The sequence below is a fragment of the Coffea eugenioides genome, chromosome 10, assembly GCF_003713205.1.
Source record: "Coffea eugenioides isolate CCC68of chromosome 10, Ceug_1.0, whole genome shotgun sequence".
NCBI classification, from domain to species: domain Eukaryota; kingdom Viridiplantae; phylum Streptophyta; class Magnoliopsida; order Gentianales; family Rubiaceae; genus Coffea; species Coffea eugenioides.
The window spans coordinates 25,101,237-25,106,987 of record NC_040044.1 but is presented as its reverse complement, the minus strand read 5'-3'; the positions used below and the strand labels follow the sequence as shown (position 1 = coordinate 25,106,987).

The window sequence follows — 5,751 nt, the reverse complement described above, 5'->3', positions numbered from 1 at the left end:
CTTCACAATTCAATACAAATTTTAAGAGCATTTATATAGTGGCCAATCACAAACATGTAATTAAATCAAGATAAATAAATCAAGACAAAAGTTAAGAATTTAACTAAGATAAATAATCAAATCTCCTTCACAAAATCCTAACCCCATGAATAATTTAGTTCAACACATTCATAATTAAAAATCAATAATTCAAAGAAAAGATACAATTAAGAAGATACAAGTAAAGAAAATTTCTCAATTTCCCTTACTTTAATCTCTGTTTTGATCTTCCTCTTTGATTTTTCCATGCTTCCTTCTTCATCTCTCAAGAAAATAAGTTGTAAAAAGGATAAACTAATATTAGCCTAATGTTTTCTCACCCTAAAAATGTCCTAGATAGACCCTAATTATAGTTTCTTAAAGTAAAATGGAGGAGAATTGAGCTTATTGGAGTTAAAAAATAACGTTTTCAGGCATTTTTCCAATGAACTCTAGCATAAACTCTGGCCTAAACTCTAGCGCCCAAGTTGGAATTGGAGAAACTCCAGTGTGATGACCAAACTGATAGTCAGCACTGATTATAACTGATCCACAAATGGATTGCTTGAATCCATACACAAAATCCTCTTGGAAACAAAAAAACTCTATCAATGAAGCCAAATCTGCTCTTGCACACTCTTGCTCAAAACTTAAAAACTGTAGCCTTTTTGAATTAGATTTTCAATATCATATGAATCATGTCATTTGGTGGTTTGAACACTGAGATATGCCCAAAATACTAAGAACAAATTAGAAGAACATAGAAGCCAAACTATGCTTCAGTATTTTGGATTTTTTGACTATGAAAACATGAGAAATGGACTTCGATGTCCCACTTGTCACGGGTTGCTTAATTTTCTATAAGCACTCACATCATGTGGCACTAGCAGTTATTCAACACTTGAGCTATGAACGCCTTGATTCTCACTTGGCAATACCCCTTATGTAAGTCAAGTTTGGACATGATTTTCGCTAGTTGAAGATGGTCGAACAAGTCCCCGATAAGGAGCACAGTATACTTATGCTTTACCGTCATCTTGTTGAGTGCCCTATAGTCATTACATATACTCAATATCCCATCCTTCTTGCATTAAAAGAGAATGGGTGCACCAAAGGGGCTCTTGGAGGGAGTTATGGATTGGGACTCCTAAAGCTCCCCAAGTTGCTTCTGTTGACCTTGATTCCTAACTTTTGATGATTACAAAACAAATGGATGTTGCTAACATCTCCTCAAAGGCTTTTTCAGAAATGAAACAAATCAGATTCAAAGATTAAGCACATTTGAAAAAGACAGAGTATGCTGAACCTGTCGGACGCTCAAGAAAACAGTACCGGACGTCCAATAATCATTGCACAACTTCGAACGAATGCTTCGGACGTCCAATAGGATCCTTCGAAGTCGACGAATCTATCGGACGCTGAATATGTCTCTACCGGACGTCCGATAGAAACAAGATAATTTCTCAAATCTCTTTGTCTGCTGTCGGACGCATAATACAGGGCTATCGGACGTCCGACACTCCAACTGCTAGTTGACTCTTCAGCTACTTTCTATCCGTTTGAAGCACTAATGAGGCACTTTCTTGATCTTATATAAATAGTGGTTGGTCAGATACTTCAAACAACTTTTGCACACTGAAGATACAAAAGATCTAGAGTGATTTTAGTGAGAAAATACTCATCAAAGAAGATTTGTAGTCTTAGTGGTGTGAGGTTCATTATAAGCTTTTCATTTGTGAGTGAATCTTTCATGAGTGTAGCTCTGTGAGGGTTGTCCTGAGGGATAGTAAAACGTCCTAGCTAGACCGAGTGGTGTTCGGGGCAAGGAGGAGGTGAACCTTCCTTTGTACGCAAGAGTGATTGTAATTCATCAATTTGAAGAAGCTTATTTGAATTAATCTACAAGCTCAAGAGGAGCTGTGTAGTTAATTGGTTTGCAATTCTTTCCCTTTTATTTACTTATTGTTATATTGCGATCTTTTAATTGCTTATCGATTGGCTTTTCGATTGATTGTATTCGATCCTTACAGCTTCCCTAACTCTTCCTACACTTAATCTTTAGATTCTTCTATTGAAGGTTAACTCTTATATACAAAGTTTTAAACTATTCCACATGGCTCTTGAACAACTTAAAGTGATTCGAAAAGCCGTAAGGATTTCTACATACTTCTAATAATATTTGGAAGAGCCTCCATGCATCGCCAAACCACCATGGCTTCCTATTTAATTGTTACAATAGGGTGTGCCTCTATTAATGGTCCTGATTTTTTGCTAGTATCTCTATAGTTAGTAGTGCATGTCTGGTTAGCCACGGACAAACATAAGCAAACCATGTCATCCTCCCCCATTCAAACAAGGCATCATCCTTGATGCCTTAACTAGCTTTATGCACCTGCATGAGCTCCTCAAATTACCACAACTTCCAGAATGATTCCCAACGTATTTTGGACTCCGGTAGCCCACACCATCGCACTAAGTACTTTTTTGATGGTACGTGATTCTTATGTCGGACAATACGATCATCCACAATCTCTTTAGCAACATTATCGTACTCGTCTCTCATACCCGTGGGTGCCCTCGTTGACACATTCCTTAACGGATCGTGTGGTTCTTGGTAAAACTTGAAAGACCGAGTAGAGTCAGGATAGTGTTTCGGGCTATTCCACCTCATAAGTTACATTTTCCACTTTCTTTAGCACTATGAATAGTCTCTCATATTGTCTCATGCGATCCTTGTGTACCCCATGAATGGGTCTGTGTTGGTAGAGTTTCACCAATACTTGGTTCCCCTCCTTGAATTCACGGAACGTGCATTTGTGATCGGTCTACTTCTTCATCAACTGATGGGCCTTCTCCAAGTATAGCTTAGCCATTTTTGCTCTATCTTACCAATCCTTGGTGAACCGATATGTGAAAGGGCTACTGCCCTTATAGCCACCAACAATGTCCTTTGAGGGTTGAGCTGGTACTCAAGCATGATCTCGAGCAGACTCTTGTCGATACTCTCATTCTTTTGCAAGTTGAAACAAAATTGAGCAATATCAATAAACTTTGTCCAATTCACTTGATTCACCGCCACATTGTGTTGGAGGTAGACCTCTAGCACGTTATTCACTCATTTCGTCTATCTATTCATTTGCGGGTGCATTGTCGTAGGCATTTTGAAACCTGAACCAAACAAACGAAACAACTCTGTTTAGAACCTGCCCGTGAACCGTGAGGGATCAGCCACTATTATTGCTGACAAGTCCTAATACTTGATGACATAGCCCATGAAGAGTTTAGCTATCACCTTTGTCGTGCATTCCTTTGGGATCGAGATGAATGTAGCATATTTGGATGGTCAGTCCATAATCATGAGCATGTTTGTGCATCCCTTTGATCTCGACAACCCTACTATGAAGTCCATAGAGACGCTTTCCTATATGCGTCCCGGGATTTGCAATGGTTGTAAGAGTCCAACGGACGGCTTGTTCTCCACCTTGTCTTGTTGGCACACAAAACAAGTTCGCACATACTCATCTACGTCATCCCTTAAATTTGGCTACTAATACCATTTGCACATGAGGAACAACGTACAATGTGTGGCTGGATGACTAATGTATTGGCTGTCATAGCATTCTTTAAGGATGTATCTCCTCAAGTGCCCCAGTCCGGCACATAGATGCACTGGCCCTTGATGTAAAAGATCCCGTCCTCAAGCCAGATCATATTTGTCTTGCCTTTCTTGGCTAGCTCCATAAGCGTTTGTGCCCGTTCATCTTGTTGAAGACCCTCCTTAGTGCATTCCATGAGTAGCCCCTCAGTCATATACCTGGGTGTGACAACGTTCTTGCGGCTAAGGGCGTCGGCCACAATATTCAATTTACCCTGATTATACTCGAGCTCGTACTTGAACTCAGCTAAGTAGTCTAGCCATTATGCTTACTTGCTAAAGAGTTTCTTTTGCGACTGATGATAACTCACTGTTCTATTGTTCATTTTGATCTTGAACGGCATGGCGGCCTTGAGGTAGTACTACTCCCAAACCCTTTAACAATGCAAGACCGCTAGCATCTCCTTCTCATGAGTCAACCACTGCTTCTCAACGTCGCTAAACTTGTGGCTCTCATAAGTAATAGGATGGGCCTCTTGCATTAGAACCCCTCCAATGGCCAAGTCAGATGTGTCAGTATGCACCTTGAACTGTTTACCAAAGTTAGAAAGTGCCAACACCGATTCCTTCATTATTGCATCCTTCAAAGCCTCGAGTGTTACTTGGCACTCGGTCATCCAACTCCATGCATTGGCGTTCCGCAACAAGTCGATTATCTAGAGACTAAGACTTAGTGTAGAATTCTCTAGAAACATGTAAAGTTTTCTTAGTTTGGCTATAAATAGGCCAAAACCCCGCATTTGTAGATTATCTTGTACAAGTGTTTTCAAGAGCAATACAAGCTTTCCTTAACCTCTAACGTTTCTCTTCTTTGCTCACTAGTTTTAGGTTCCGCACAATTCCGCGCTCTTAGAGGTTAAGTTGAACTAGCAAGGCATTCATAGCTTAATGCCATTGTTGGGGACAATGCTTAATTTTTCTACTTTAGTTATTTTTTATTTTATTTTTATCTTATTTTACTTCTAGTTCTTCATTCTTAGTTTTAATTTTTCTTACTTAGGTACTTGGTGTATGACCCCGATCTCAAAAAGGTGACTTGGAATTTGACTTGAAGTCGAGAAAATAGCAAAGTACTTAAGGAAGCAAAAACGTCTATAGGAACAGGCTTAGTAACCATCTTCACTAGGATTTCATAGTACCTTAGAGATAACTGAGCCGAGTAGTTTTGACGAAGAAGAGATGGCTAAGGAGAATAGAAATAATGCTAATAATTAACAACAGGTAGTTCAACCACCTATCAGACTTCGTTTTCAGGACATCCAATGTCTTATAACTATGGCTTCTCCCTATTGCATTCACCTGAGTAAAGGGGTGAGAAATTATGAGTTTAAAATGGTACACTTTAGCATGTTGCTCGCTTTTCATGGTTTGGCCAATGAAGACCCGCTTTCTTTCATAAGGAAATTTTATTTAGTGGTGCAAACCTTCCCTTTGAGTGGAGTCTTAGAGGATGACTTATGAATAAGGTGCTTCCCTTATTGTGTCAATGATCGTGCAAAGTCTTGGTTATTTCATCTACTTGAAGGATCTTTGAGAACATAGCAAGATATATATAACATCTTTATGACCAAGTACTACTTATCTCAAAAGACCACCGATTTAAGGAATAAGATTTACACATTTTCACATATGAACGGAGAGCTAATACATGAAGCATGGGAGTGATTCAAGTTGCTACTCTATCAATGCTCTCACCACCAATATTCATTAGCATTGCAAGTTCAACTTTTCTATGATGGGTTGACCTTAACAATCTAGAATATGGTGGATATAGCTACAGGAGGATATATTCGTGATACAACTTCAAAGGATTTAATTGCTCTGTATGAATTGCTGGCTAGTAATTCTCAACAAAAGGCAATTTGGGGTAAGAGAGTAGGAGTGCATGAAGTGAATGTGCCACAGAATTTGAGTTCACAGGTTGCTGAATTGAATCATTAGATGCAACTGCTTTTAAATCGGGTAAGTCAATCTAAGGAACTGTGTGCTTATTGTCATATATATGGGCATTTGGCTATTGATTGTTACAATAGAGAACTTACCACCATGCTAGAATACATCAATTCATTGGAGCATAC

General features: G+C 39.1%; 1 non-coding gene across 1 annotated transcript; it reads right to left on the bottom strand.

Moving 5' to 3' along the window:
- Window positions 1-5,269: 5,269 nt before the first annotated feature.
- LOC113750978 lies at window positions 5,270-5,376 on the bottom strand. Its single transcript, XR_003464741.1, has one exon. It is a non-coding gene; the product is annotated as a small nucleolar RNA R71 (small nucleolar RNA).
- Window positions 5,377-5,751: the final 375 nt, after the last annotated feature.